Consider the following 14,512-nt stretch of genomic DNA (forward strand, 5'->3'; position numbering starts at 1 on the left):
AAAAAAGCACAAATGTCAGGGCATGACAAAACTTCTCCAGGCCCCAAAAATACCCTTAGACTCCAGAGGGTTAAGTTTGTCGTCATTTTGATTGTTAACTCTTTCCCCGCCATTGACGAAATTTTCCATCTTTTTGTGTTTTCACTGGTGTATGGTAGGGGGCGCTATTACACATCTTCTGAAAGATTATTAAGCCTCTGTCAAAGAAGAAGCAAAAACAAGCATTCGCGTATGTTAACAGATGTATATGTAAAATAACGCAATCATTAAGCATTAAACAGCATATAAATCAAAGCCACCTAATTTTACAGAATTAAAGGTACAATTTGTAAGATATTTGCAGTAAAATATCCAAAAACCACTAGGCTAGTGTTATATATTTTGTACAGCTGATTACTAACAATATCTCTAATGTTTTCAACTACTTGTAAATCATGAGAAAATTCCCATTCTAAACAGTGACACGGGGCAGTGCAGTCGCCTGTCAATGACATTAGTTACCCTTTGTGACGTAGAAACCACATGACAACAGTGTCGGGGACAAATGCGGAAGTAGTGTCTAGCGTCCAGCAAACCACTAGCTTGCTTCAAGCAGTTCCTTGTTTACTTCTTCTTGCACGTTTTATGGTGGATTGTGTTACTTATTTATGGAACATAATTACTGTTTACCGTCTGCCGCTGGTTCTGTCGACAAGGACAGCTCCCGTAAACGTAAGGGTACGGGCCAACCAAATGACCCAAGAAGAGTTTGGGACAAGAGGAGAGAAAGAGCGAGGATCAATATCGGTGTTGCATTTTCTAGATGGAGAGAGCTTCGCGACAAACTTCAACTAGAAAGAGATGATGATCTCGCTTGTGTTTTACTCGACAGGTGAGTTGTTTTGATTCGTATCTTTACAGAAAACGTATGCTATTATAACGATCAACAAGATTAGTATTATGGGGCATACACGCCAAACGCAGGGCACCGCGTCTCTAGACCCGCGCGAGGACGCGTCTGATCCATAGTCTGATCACGTCTTTGCATTGACTTTGTATGTAATCTACTCCGTCTGATTGATGGCCGTCAGCGGTTGGGTAGAAGACAACAAATCCCATCATTCCACGCTCCTTCTAACCATCATCAAACCAACACAAATGTTGTTATACCAGAGTAATACCCCAATATACAAATCCTACAACCTGTACCTTTAAATGACTATCCAGGAAATGGGATAGGTGTATGCAGGATTTGGATGTGTTGATGGAAGCGATCTATTCCATTTATGTTTTGATCGTCATTTTAAATCTGATCCAGACAGTCTTTTACAAAAACATGACTTTTTGTCCAAAATGTTGCTTTCACTTTTATTATTATTATTGTTGTTATTATTATAAAAAAAAAAAAAAACATTTTTTGTTTAAAAGCCGAGACTCTGTTCTTTCTTTTGACATTGCATGTGCATATATTCATACAAAATATTTTGGGGGCCATGAAATTTTTGTGAAAATGATCAAAAATGCTGGCAGTGGCTGGCAACTTTTTTAAAAAACATTACCAGGGAAAGAGTTAATAAATTTTTCATATTTCTTTCATTTCATTTCCAGTTTTCCTTGGTTCAATGGCCGCTAAGTTTGCATATAACATATAACATGTAAACTACACATTGGACTATCATAGGACCAAGGCACTCATATCCTAGATCTTGAACAGAGTTTGCCATCATGTTTCAATCGCCAACAGGTGCCTGGTCCCAGTATAAGTCATAAACCCCCTAATGGAACATGAGACAAACTAAATAATTAAATTTCACTTAAAAATATTTTTTTTCCAAAGATGGCTTTTGTCATTTGATGTAGATTTTATCATGCTGATGTAAGTTCAAGTGTTAATTTTTTAAACAACTTTGGTTTTAGTTAGTTAAGTGATGCTATAAAAACAGGAGTGTGATGTCATGATTGACAGCTGAGACTGATAGCTTCTGATAGCGCCAACAGACCTTTTCTGTATCTTTAGGAGTATATTGGATATTGGAGTTGTATTTACCTTATTTTAACACAATCCTATCAGCAGACAAAAATTAGAGCAGTCAGGCTAATTAAAACGGGGTTAAGGGCGTGTGCTTGCAATCGACTCTGCAGGACTGTGGACAGGATGCGGCTCCACTTCGCTCGCTACAGACTCCGGTCCCAAATCAGCACAATATGGCCGCGCCCTGTTGGGACAATGGTGGCTTCACTTTTCTTCAATGGAAGAGATTGAAGGTGCGTCATCCATCTTTTTTTACAGTCTATGGTGTTTAGCTGGGCACTTGACTCTATATGTTTGTGCTGAACATTAAACTTCTGGTATAACTCACTAAGCACGCAAGGTGTGTATGACACACCTACACCAACTAGCATCTCTGCCTCCATACCTATGCCATCCACTGTGCTTGCCACCAAGATGTAAACTACAAAGAAGGAGAAGAAAATAGACAAGGCTTTGCTGTCAGGATCCAGTCTATTCTTGTAGCAAAGTGGACCCAGCGGGGGTTTTCTGCCAAAGAATCAGACTTTTATTGTTTCATAATGTGCGTTCCTTGGAGTTATCATATGTTTGGAACATTCCAATCCTGCCGCATCTGGTTTTCTGCATGTGTATCGCCTGCCTCACATTTGGCGTGGCAGTGTGGGAATCTACCATATTAGGACGCTACTTCAGATTCCTTAGATGAACAGGTACCTGATAATTTTGAGAAATGCGCTGATCAATGCGAGGTCAGTGATGAATATAACTTTTCTTCTTAATGACTGTTTTGCGTCATGTGGTTTGGATTTTATGTTTATTACTAAAATATGGCTCATGATTGGAGATGTGAGCCATTTTTCTGAACTTCTACTGCTTGAATTTAAGTTCCATATCTCTCCCCACTTATCAGACTGAGGAGGAGGTTTGGCCTCTATTTTTAAAGCCAAATTAAACTGCAGATTAGCAGTGACTGAAAAATATGGGTTGTTTTGCAGGTAGTGACGATTCTCTCTGGCCAATCCGTGATCAGCAGAGTTTACACATCACGTTTTGGTAACAGTACGGTTCGCTAGGAACCTCAACCGAGTTGGTACTAAAAAAAGTAACAGGTACTGTACCCAGTGGAAAACCCCTCAAAGTGAACCGTACCGAACTGTACCATGCAGTGGAAAAGCGCCATATGATCCTGTTCTTCTAAATGTTACCTGCAGGTAAAGGATGTGATCCTGTGTGTGTGAAAGCTGCTCCAGCTCAGCATCTCTCTTCCTCAGATCATTGATCTCCTGCTCCAGTTGCTCCAGTTGTTCTTTAAGTCGACTCACTGCAGCCTTTTCCTGATCTCTGATCTGCTGTGTCACTTCAGAGCGGTGTCTCTCAATGGAGCAGATGAGCTCAGTAAAGGTCCTCTCACTGTCCTCCACTGCTGACTGTGCAGAGTGCTGTTAGGACAGACATCACAATCACACAGTGAGCTTCAATGAAAGAGGAGAGTCCTAACCAAAACTAAGACAAACTTCTCTTCTTCTCCAGACACACCTTTTGAGACTCCACAGCCTCTCTCAGCTGCTGAAGAGCTTTCTCTCTCTGCTGAATTCTCTGCTGGAATGTTTTCTGCATGTCCTTTAACTGTTTCTAGAAGACAAACCAATAAAAGTATACTATAATATAAGGGTATATGGGTACACACATATATGACGGTTTGGTACGTACCTTGGTTTTAACGTCACAGTTAAGTATGATTTCGGTTAAGGAGGGGGAAAAAACTATCCTTTTTTTTTTTTTTTGATCAGTGATTTACTTAAAAAGTTGCTCTTTATTTAAATACATTCAGTTATAATAAAAAATTTTTTAATGATAAAAATTTACCTCAGCTTATGCTTTAAACTATAGGAAGCCCTTTTACATTATAAGGTTACAATTAACAACTTAACCCAAACTTAAATTGAATTACTGCTTATTTTTAAATATAATAATCAACACTAAACTTAAAAATAAAACTTAATAATAATAAAGCAAACATGTAAATTGCACATAATGCAGTTTTTAAATTAACTTTTAAATTACAAAAAAATATTTGTTAAAATATATTCAGTTGCACAGTGGCTGTCATAACATGTTTCATAAATAAATTTAAACAGATACATTTAAAAATACATCAATCAGCCTAATTAAGTCTAACAGGTAAAGTAAAATATAATGAGTATATAGTGTGATATTTCGCTAAATGCTCTTCTCTAGACTACATTTCTCTAGTGAACTAACAAGCTGTGGACACTGCTGAATTGCTGAGATAAATGAAATGCTTCGTGACATTTTGTATACAAGTTGTTTTGTTGATGTCTTTCCGTGATTGAAGCACTGATTGAGCGATTACATGAGGCATGAAATGTTAATTCATGTTTATTCGTGTTAAAACTGAAAGTACAGAGGAAGAAATGATCGCGTTCACTTGCCCTCCACTCTACCATTTGAAAGGACCCCATATACACTGCACAAGTTTATAATTTACACGTGTTAATAAGTCTTACCAATTTAAACATTCAAGCGTTTTAAACCATTCATGCACCTGAAGAATTTAATTCAGGGCTCGTGCCTCGTGCGCACACACTCAAAGTGAGCACATACAGAGCGGCGTTTCAGGCAGAGCACGAACACAGAATTGATTCCTCTTTCACTTGAGTGGACACATACAAGTAAAATTATCTCAAAATAGCTATCTCGGCAAGTATTTTCATGTCTTAAATGAACGTAAACAGTGGAGAAGGAAATCGCACATGCATCATTATACACAAATCCGCCGCGAACTCTATGGGCGCCACCATCTTGCCTGCCGCCATTACTGCGTGCCTGCGAAGTGTGACGGTGTGACACTTGCCGGTGCCCTCTAGTGACATTTCAATGAAAGCGGATCCTGCTCATTAAAGAAAATGTCTGGTGAAAGGGAACATTGGGTAGATGATGTCAGGCAGTGGCCAAAACTTACTGATAAAGGTAATTTATTGACAACATAATGTAATAATGTAAAAATATGTAATGTAATGTAATTAAGAAGTGTATTAATTGATGACAACAATAAAACCGAACGCTGTCATTACTAGCTGTGTTGCTAATATGTTCACAAGCTTCAAATAACTATTAGGCCATCCTTAAAAATATTCTTGTTTGCCATAACCCGACCGACCCTGTCAATTTAGGACCGACCCAATTAATTATTATTTCCCCTTTTAGTCCGACCGATTTGCCGATTCTAACTGCGTTAAGACCCACAGATTTTTTTTTACTCTTTAAACAACTAATACAAATGCAATAAAATGTGAGACACACGCAATTGACGCTTTTCACACGCTCTCAAGCCACACATCCATTTTCTCACGCACAGAAAAATCGTGAAGCAAAGAGGACACGGAGACCGACAGACTAGACAGAGCAGGTTACTTATGATAGAAAAAAGCTCTCAGATTCTGTCGATTTTATTATGAAATTCAAACAATAAATACATCTTGGTCCTCCGCTCGACCGAGCTGGATACTACTGAGCTCGACCAGGAACTCTGTGTAATCCGTATGGCCGTAAACATGGGCAGTCAATGTGCAACAAAGGTTCGTGAATTTCACAAACGGTTTTATTCCAGGCCTGTAGTTTTGTGCTGTTGTTAAAACAGCCAACCACACAACACGCTCTTCTCGGCATCACTGGACAGCATACGTACTAAAAAAAACTAAATAAAAATAACTTTTCGTACAGCTAACATCTGCTACAGCTGCCTACGGGACCAACACGCTACTTCTGCTACTTCCTTAGCAGCAAGGCATGCAGTAATGGCTTTACTTCCGTGTTTCGCCGGATTTGTGTATGTTGGATCCGTGCATTCGGTCTTAAAGGGGCAGCAGCCTATAAATACCAGCTGTTTAAGTGCCACCTGCTGTCAGATAGTGACATTTGTGTCTCATTCAGCCTGTCTGCTGTTTTTGTTTCGTTAAGATATTTTATGTAGTATCACAAAGATAAAGTCAGTTTTTGTTTCAAATTTCAAAAATGTTACAATCTAAATAACATGTATGCAGCATCTTTGTTTGGATCCCGATTAAAATGCACAGGAAAAACCTATTTAAAACCTATTTTAAAAAAAAATATTTTATTTGTATTATTTATTTATTTGATTTTGGGATTTGTTTTAAAATTTCAAGTTAGTATATTGTTTGACATTTTCAATTTCACAAAGTAATGTGCAGCCTTTTGGTTTGAGAAATAACTTTTTTAAAATCTTAATTTTGGTAAAAAAGAAAATTGTAATATGAAATGAGTATCGTGAATCACATCACATCATGAGTTAAGTGAATCGTTACTTATGCTACTAGTTTTTGCTGTAGTATCAAAGTAGTAAATTGTTCTTTAAATAATAAGTGTTATACTTGAATAATAAAGAACCATATTTTTTTTACTCATCAGAAAAGTTATCAGATCTGTCACTCAAAATGTGATGTGATAATATAATCCGAATCATGAGAATTGTGATTCGTTGCACCGCTACTCTCTTGACTTGTTATGCTCCCGGAACTGCTTCTGTGTACAACTGTTGGCGCAAGCTACATTAAAGTTACTATTACATTTTGAATTTGGTTATTTTTCTTACAAAAACACATGGATACACTACAGGAGGCCTTTGTTCACCCTCCTGAATCGTGTGAGATACTTTTTTATGGAAGGGCGCTTTTTATTTCACTTCTTTTGGACTGAAGGAATGCAACACCCGCTGACTGCAACGACAGAGCTTGAAAGATCAAAGACAATTTTTAATATAATATGCTGTTTATTTCTCTCAATGTGCACACTTTTATAACATTAAAATGTGTATTGTTTCATTTGGTTAACTAAATGTTTATTAACAGTGTTTATTTAAGATCTCTTAACCGTTGGGAGGACGCCAGCGCACAGAAGTGTTCTTTGTTTACATTAGTTCAGAGTTACTGCTAGTTTTAATATAAAAGAATGCAATTAACATCAGACTCAAGCTTCATATCGATCTCGACTTCGTTTTTAGATTGACATAACTCCTGGCATAAATTAAGACTGAATATGTATATTTTTGTATGTATTCTTGATGAACTCAAAAGCCTGTTCTCATAAAATATATATAGTCGTGGTTTCCATAATTAAATAATTGTAAAATAATTTAATCTCATAAAATATTTTTTTTTACAGTGCACATTAAGGCAATTCTAAGATAGCATTCTACACATTTGTACTTGAGCCTGTCAAGAAACATTAGAACACTATTCTCGGGAATTAGGCAAGGACAAGATTTTCTGCATATGTTTGATTAGAATTAGGATAATGCAAATGGTTTATCATAAACAAGAACTATGACCCAGAATCTGCCTCACCTAAATTCACAGTGAGGAGCCAATATTGCATGAACTGAAAATATTTTATTTGATTTCAGTGTGAATAATGATTTAAATTTCACTTGGATTAAACCCCTGGAGTTGTGTGGATTACTTTTTTGCTACCATTATGTCCTTTTTAGTAGATTGACACTTTTGTATCCTGTTGACTTTCAGTGCATGTACAGATGAGACATTTCTCAAAATACCTTCTTTTGTGTTCCTTAGGCACAAAAACAATGTAATACAAGTTTGGGACGATAATTGGAAGTGTAAATAATATATATATTTTTAAGTGAACTACTGTTATAAGCTCATACCTGTTTCTCTGCCCTCTGTGCTGCAGCTGATACAGTGTCATGGTTTTTATGTTCATCCGTTGTACACAGCACACATATACACTTCTGGTCAGTGCGACAGAAAACCTCAAGGAGCTTGTCATGTTTCTGGCAGATCATCTCCTGCAGTTGTCCAGTGGCTTCAGTCAAATTGTGTCTCTTTCCTTTAAACAAACTCTCATGTTGTTCGAGGTGACTCTGACAGTAAGAGTTCAGACACACCAGACAGGACTTGACGGCTTTGTATTTTCTTCCAGTGCAGATGTCACACTGCACATCTCCAGCTCCAGCATCACAGTCAGCAGAGAGTTTGGTCTTCTTCAGTTTCTCCACCACTTCAGCCAGCATGGTGTTTTTAGCTAAAGCAGGTCTTGGACTGAAGGTCTGTCTGCACTGAGGACAGCTGTAGACTCTCTTCTGATCCTCCTGATCCCAGAAGCCTGTAATACAGATCTTACAGTAACTGTGTCCACAGGAAGTCGTCACTGGATCCTTCAGGAGATCCAGACACACTGCACACAAGAACTCATCCTGAGAAAATCTGGCTTCTGCCATTTTACTGCAAGTATACAGAGATACAAACACACCACAGCTCAGCTACTCTTAAGTTTCAGTTTCCCGCAAGTGAGGAGTGGAAATTATTTCCTGCTTTTGTGTTTGAGAGAAGTGTGCAAAATGGGTGTATCTGCAAATCTCTAAGGCCACAGATAATAAAATGACCACTAGATGTCAGTCGCTGAGAGACACTCTAAGGATACAAGTTACACATATCATAATTACTGCACTTGTACTGCAGGACTGAAAACTGCAGTGATTTACAGTATCCACCATGAATGTTTTCATGGACTATCATGTATCATTAAATATTTAGCAATTTCAGTGATAAATAGGGATGGTTACCAAGATGGATGATTCTATGATTATTACTACAATGGATAGACATTCTTCAGAGTTTGGAGTCTCTGATTATCCCTTCATCTCCTCACAGCCCATACAGAAGTCACATAGATCGAAATATATTTAAAATAAATACATTTTTATATATTGAAATATCTTAAATTTAAATAGAAGAAAATATATTTTTGTAATATATTTTAAAATATATTTACATATATTTTATAAAACATATTTAAATATTTGATTTTGGCCGCTTTTTAATATTTCCCACATATATTAAACATATGTAAATATATTTTTATTGGAAATATTTACATATATTTATTTCACATATATGTAAATACATTTAGATATCAGACTATGTAAATATATTCATTTGGAATATATGTCTATATATTAATTTCTAATATTTGTTAACATATTACATTTCAGTACATGTAAATATATTACATTTATATATATGTAAATATATTTTATATTGTAAATATTTACATATATTTATTTCCAATATATGTAAATACCTTAAGATATCAGACTATGTAAATATATTACTTTGCAATATATGTCTATGTATTAATTTCTAATATTTGTTAACATATTACATTTCAGTACATGTAAATATATATATATATGAATTTAAACATTCAAATACTGAACAGAAATTGGAGACTGAAAAATTTACAAATCCCCAGACAATGCAACTTAAAAACTGTGACAGTATAAATTCACTTGCAAAAATGAGCAGTATATTCAGATGACATAACACCTGCTATAGAAAAATAAGAATTTTATTGACATTTACAAAAGAACAGAGTGCACATAAACTGCACAATTAAAGCATAAATCAAACCAGCAACTTTACTGAAATTGCTATTATGAATACTGAAGTATGATGCTAAAACCTGAAAAGTAATTCTTGAAGAGAAGTTTTTTTTTATTTTTTATTATTAATTAAATAAAGTCTGTGTTAAAAAAAAAATACAATTTTTAGAGTTGTCTAATAGAGAGGGTGAAAGAAGAACATCCAAACCCTGCCCCTGGTTCCTTCAAGATTTTATGGATTTATATGATGGTGTTTTTTCGTAAAGTAAAGGCAGTGGCAAAATTAACATGACAATACTTTGATTTTTTTTTTCTTGCAAATGCAAATTGTATCAAAATTGGTGTTTTTGGAGTGTGTGTGTAGTTTAATTTGTAGAACAAAACATCAAAGTAGGGTCATGTTAATTTTGCCACTCTCTTTACTAAAAAAAAAAAACACCATTATATAAATCCATAAAAAATCTTGAAGGAAGCAGGGGCAGCGTTTGGATGTTCTTCCTTCACCCTCTCTATTAGACAACTCTAAACTCTAACAGGTCTCCTTTTTCTTCAGTTGAAACCTCAGTTCCGCCAACTTGGAATTGATGGCCTGTCCCAGGTGTCCAGCAGTTACCTTTTTTCATGACAGCATCTGCAAAACAAAACAAAAACAAGAAAGAAGATAAAAAAACATTTGGATTAGTTGTTACTTGACATGATTCTGGTCAAGTGTTTGTACCCTTAACCCTTAAGGTCACTGCACACTATAGTCAGATATTTTCACACATTAAAAAAATAAATACGACCTCACGTTGTGTCAATCACGTTTACACAATGCCTCCGAAACTTGTGTCCGTCATGAAAAAATATTGGATCTTAACCACTGAAAGAAGACTAGGACATAAGCCGCGTTTCCACCACTGGAACTTTACCCAGGAACTAGGGACTTTGGGCTGGTACTCAGTGTGTTTCCACAGCAGGAACCAGGATCTAAATAAAGTTCCGGGTAGAAAAATGCCCCTCAGAAAGTCCCTGCTCACGAGGTAGTACTTTTTCAAAGGTCCGGAACTTTCGGGGCGGGACTTGAGTGCTAAACATGCTGATTGGTTGAGTTCACGCAGCATTGTGATTTCAACCACCATTTATTCGGATAATTTTCAAAATATTACTGTTATTGTATCATGAAATGTAGTTTTAAAAAGTATTTCAGGCGAGAATGTAGTTGTTGAAAACTCAAATCTGTGGTTTATGTATAAAGACAGCGCCTATTTAAAAATCTGTTTCGCCGATTTCAGAGACGGTCAGCTCCACGTGATCAGCGGGAGCTCATTGGTCATGTATCCGCCTAGAGCACTTTCACCTCGGCTAGTTCTTCTGATATGTGGCGCTGGCTCTGATGTCTCTTTAGTGGTTAAACTTAAAATATAATCAGTTTTGTGCAAATCTAACAGGTAATCTTTGGTCTTCATTCAATTGTGCGACTGACTGCTGTGACAGTTGACGTAGGACGCTGCTGACGTGTTATCTTTGTTATTTGGGCGCACCAGAAAACACGTCAGCAGCGTCCTACGTCAACAGTCGCGTTCACAACAGACCCGGAAGAGAAGACAATCCTGAATAAAGTCATCATTTTTTTTTTTTGGACCAAAATGTATTTTCGATGCTCCAACAAATTCTAACGGACCCTCTGATGTCACATGGACTACTTTGAAGATGTTTTTATTACCTTTCTGGACGTGGACAGTATACCGTACATACATTCTCAATGGAGGAACAGAAAGCTTTTGGACTAAATCTAAAATATCTTAAACTGTGTTCCGAAGATGAACGGAGGTCTCACGGGTTTGGAACGACATGAGGGTGAGTCATTAATGACATAATTTTCATTTTTAGCTGAACTAACCCTTTAAAATGAAAATAAAAAGGAAATTGATATAATATTTCATTTCATTGTATTGTAGGCTGTATACATACACATTTCCCTGAAGGAAGTACATTTCTGCGGCTATTATTATGTTTAAATGAAAACGAAAGGAGGCAGTGGTATTTGATATCATAGCCTATTTAGTCTTTATGTAAATATTCAGTGAGGAAAACTGCAGTAGCCAAGGCGAGCTGACTGATGTTATCAAGTACGCTGTTGTTTGCAGAATTACCGGACTTGCGTCGTTTCATCCGCGGGAGATCACACTCCCGAGTCGAACTCGCAAGGTCCGAACTACCGAGGATGCAAGTCCAAAATTTGCGTACTCTGTATTGAGAAACACGCGCAGGCTTATGTAACCAGACTATTTGCCTAATCTTCACGGTACTTTAGACCGCGGTGGAAACGCTGAAAGCAACAGGCCTGTGGGGAAAAATAGTTCCTGGGGAAAAAAGTTCCTGGTACAATTGTTCCGGGTAATTTCGGTGGAAACGCAGCAATAGATATGACTTTATGGATATACAGCAAATGTGGGGGAAATTATGATTCACACTGGTGCACTTCTGAATAGATGTATTATAGCAAACCAAGTTTAATGAATCTCACACCTAACATACAGCATTATGGTCATTTCACACTGCCACCAATTTTGTTTTGTTTGGTCAGTGCTTTCACCCTGTTGGAGTATGGCAAGTGTGAAAAGTTCATTTGCAAAAACTAATAAATGCCATTTTTTAAAAAAAAATGTGCATTATTCTCCACGTATAGCGCGATCTGAACCCTAAATATGTTTGGTCAAAAAATCCGGTATTGTCCACTTTCAAGGCATAATATAATTCAGTATAATTCAAATATTAACAATGGTGGTTATAAATGTAATGTGAAGCTTTTACATTCACAATGCTAATTTTGATCTTGGTGTTGAAGTGTGCAGAAAATTCTGCTGGACTGAAATTTAGTCTTTGTGAACAGTTTTCAAGAGTGCAAATAAGATTTTAAGTTTAAAGCACCTTTCAGGCTTGTGTGAGGTTTCCACAAGCAACAAAGTCTACTTGAACAAACACTTTACTACATTTAAAAGTTTAGAAAATCTTACTTATAATTCCCACCTTCACCATCGAGCTGGCACGGCAGATGACCATTACAGACTGTTTCACTTTGAAGTGAGGCACAGTCACAGTACTCGGTTCTGTCTAACCAGTATTAATTTTCATTTCAAAGCACTTTTTTTTATTATCATCTGTGTTTCATTTTAAATTATGTTGTACCTCTCTGGTTGTAGTGTCCTCAGTGCAGTGTTAAACAGGATGGCCTTGTAAGACATACAGGACTCAAAAAATATTTGATATTTATTTGACATATTTTTAATAGGTTTTTCTTACTAGTCAGATGGTTCATAGTGCCTGGAGAAGTTCTTCAACAAGAGGTCCACTCCAACTCTGCTGCACGGTCATCAGCATGGAAGAATATAGGAAAATAAACAATGTGTCACAGAGCCAACAATACGTAGTATACAATGTCAGATTTATTAGAAATAAACTACAGCAGAGGTGAAATGCAGAAAAGAGAAAGAATAATGTACAGAACATACAAAAAATCTTAAGAAAACAGAAATTACGTTTTAAGGTTTTAAAGATGCTTGATGATATAGGTGAAATATATTGTGTATGTATATATATATATATATATATATATATATATATATATACGGGTATATATCGTTTAGATTTGTAATGTTTTTTTTAATGGAGTCTCTTATGCTCATCAAGGTTGTATTTAGTTGATCAAAAATACACAAAAATAGTAATATTGTGAAATATTATTGCAATTTCTAATATTGGTTTCCTTTCTTATTATACTTTTAAATATCATTTTTATTAATTTACTTCTGTGACGCAGCACTGTATTTTCAGCATCATTACTCAGAACATCATTCTAATATGCTGAGTTATTATCAGTGTTGATAATATTATCAACTGTTGTGCTGCTTAATATTTTTTGGAACCTGTGTTCCATAAATAAAATAAAAAGTTAAAAACAACAGAAGTTATTCAAAATAGAAATTTTGACAATATTCTAACAGTATCACTTTTTATCCATTTAACACCTTAATCCTTGCTGAATAAAAGTTTTCTAAAAGTTTCTTTAAAAAAAAGAAAAAGAAATGTCCTGACCAAACAGTAGTGTATATTTAACACACACACACACAAAAAAATATATATTTTGAATAAATACTGTTATTTATACTTTTTATTTATCAAAGAATCCTTAAATAATATCACAGGTCCCGAATAATATTAAGCAGCACAACTGTTTCCAACACTGATAATAAATCAGCATAATTTAATGATTTCTGAAGGATCATAATGATGCTGAAAATTTAGCATTGCTTTACAGGAATCAATTATATTTTAAAGTATATTAAAATATAAAAATGTTATGTTAAATTGCAGTGATAGGCTATTTCACAAAATTACAGTTTTTTCTTTATTTTATCAAATTTTAATTGTCTGTTCACATCTTATTTTTTATTATCTGTGTGTTGTTGTTGTCTCTGTGTTCTGGAAGCTTGTCACACTAAAACAAATTCCTTGTATGTGCAAACATACTTGACAATAAAGCTCTTTCTGACTCTGATTTGCGTGTGTGTAATAGCTATACAGTAGGCCTACTACAGTACAAATGGAAATGCTTATTTTTCAATTAAGGATAACTTTAGAATTAATGGACTGCTTTGGGTGCTTGACACTTCATTGGTCGTTTTGTTGTTTAAGAGTGATATTCAAGGTTAAGAGTACGCTGTAAGTTATTTAAATATAAATTGTTTCATCTAGGTATTTAAACAACATTACCTACATTAAAGAAAGACGACTTTCCTTATTGATTCTGTCTTCCCTCAGGTAAAATGCACGTTTTCTTGCATGGCTGGATGTTGGAATCACGTTGTTTGCATTCTCCCAAACTGATTAGCTGTTAGCTGAAGTCGAAACGCGGATGTTAAAAAACCTACTCGGTTAGCGCGAGACGCGCTCGCTGTGAAGCGGGAGCGAGCAGCCGGCAGAGGATTCCGCTTGGTCTTAAAGCCTCCCTCGAACAGATATGCTCACAAATCAAACACTGGTCGAAAAAGAAAAATAGATTCTCAGCTTAGAGTTTGGTATTCGTATGGTCTAGGTGG

At 35.9% G+C, this 14,512-nt stretch overlaps 1 pseudogene; it reads right to left on the reverse strand.

Annotated features, from left to right (window-relative positions):
- Positions 1-12,476, reverse strand: part of LOC109073695 — a 33,331-nt pseudogene extending 20,855 nt beyond the window's left edge.
- Positions 12,477-14,512: the final 2,036 nt, after the last annotated feature.

The sequence above is a fragment of the Cyprinus carpio genome, chromosome B4 (assembly GCF_018340385.1).
Source record: "Cyprinus carpio isolate SPL01 chromosome B4, ASM1834038v1, whole genome shotgun sequence".
Taxonomy (NCBI): domain Eukaryota; kingdom Metazoa; phylum Chordata; class Actinopteri; order Cypriniformes; family Cyprinidae; genus Cyprinus; species Cyprinus carpio.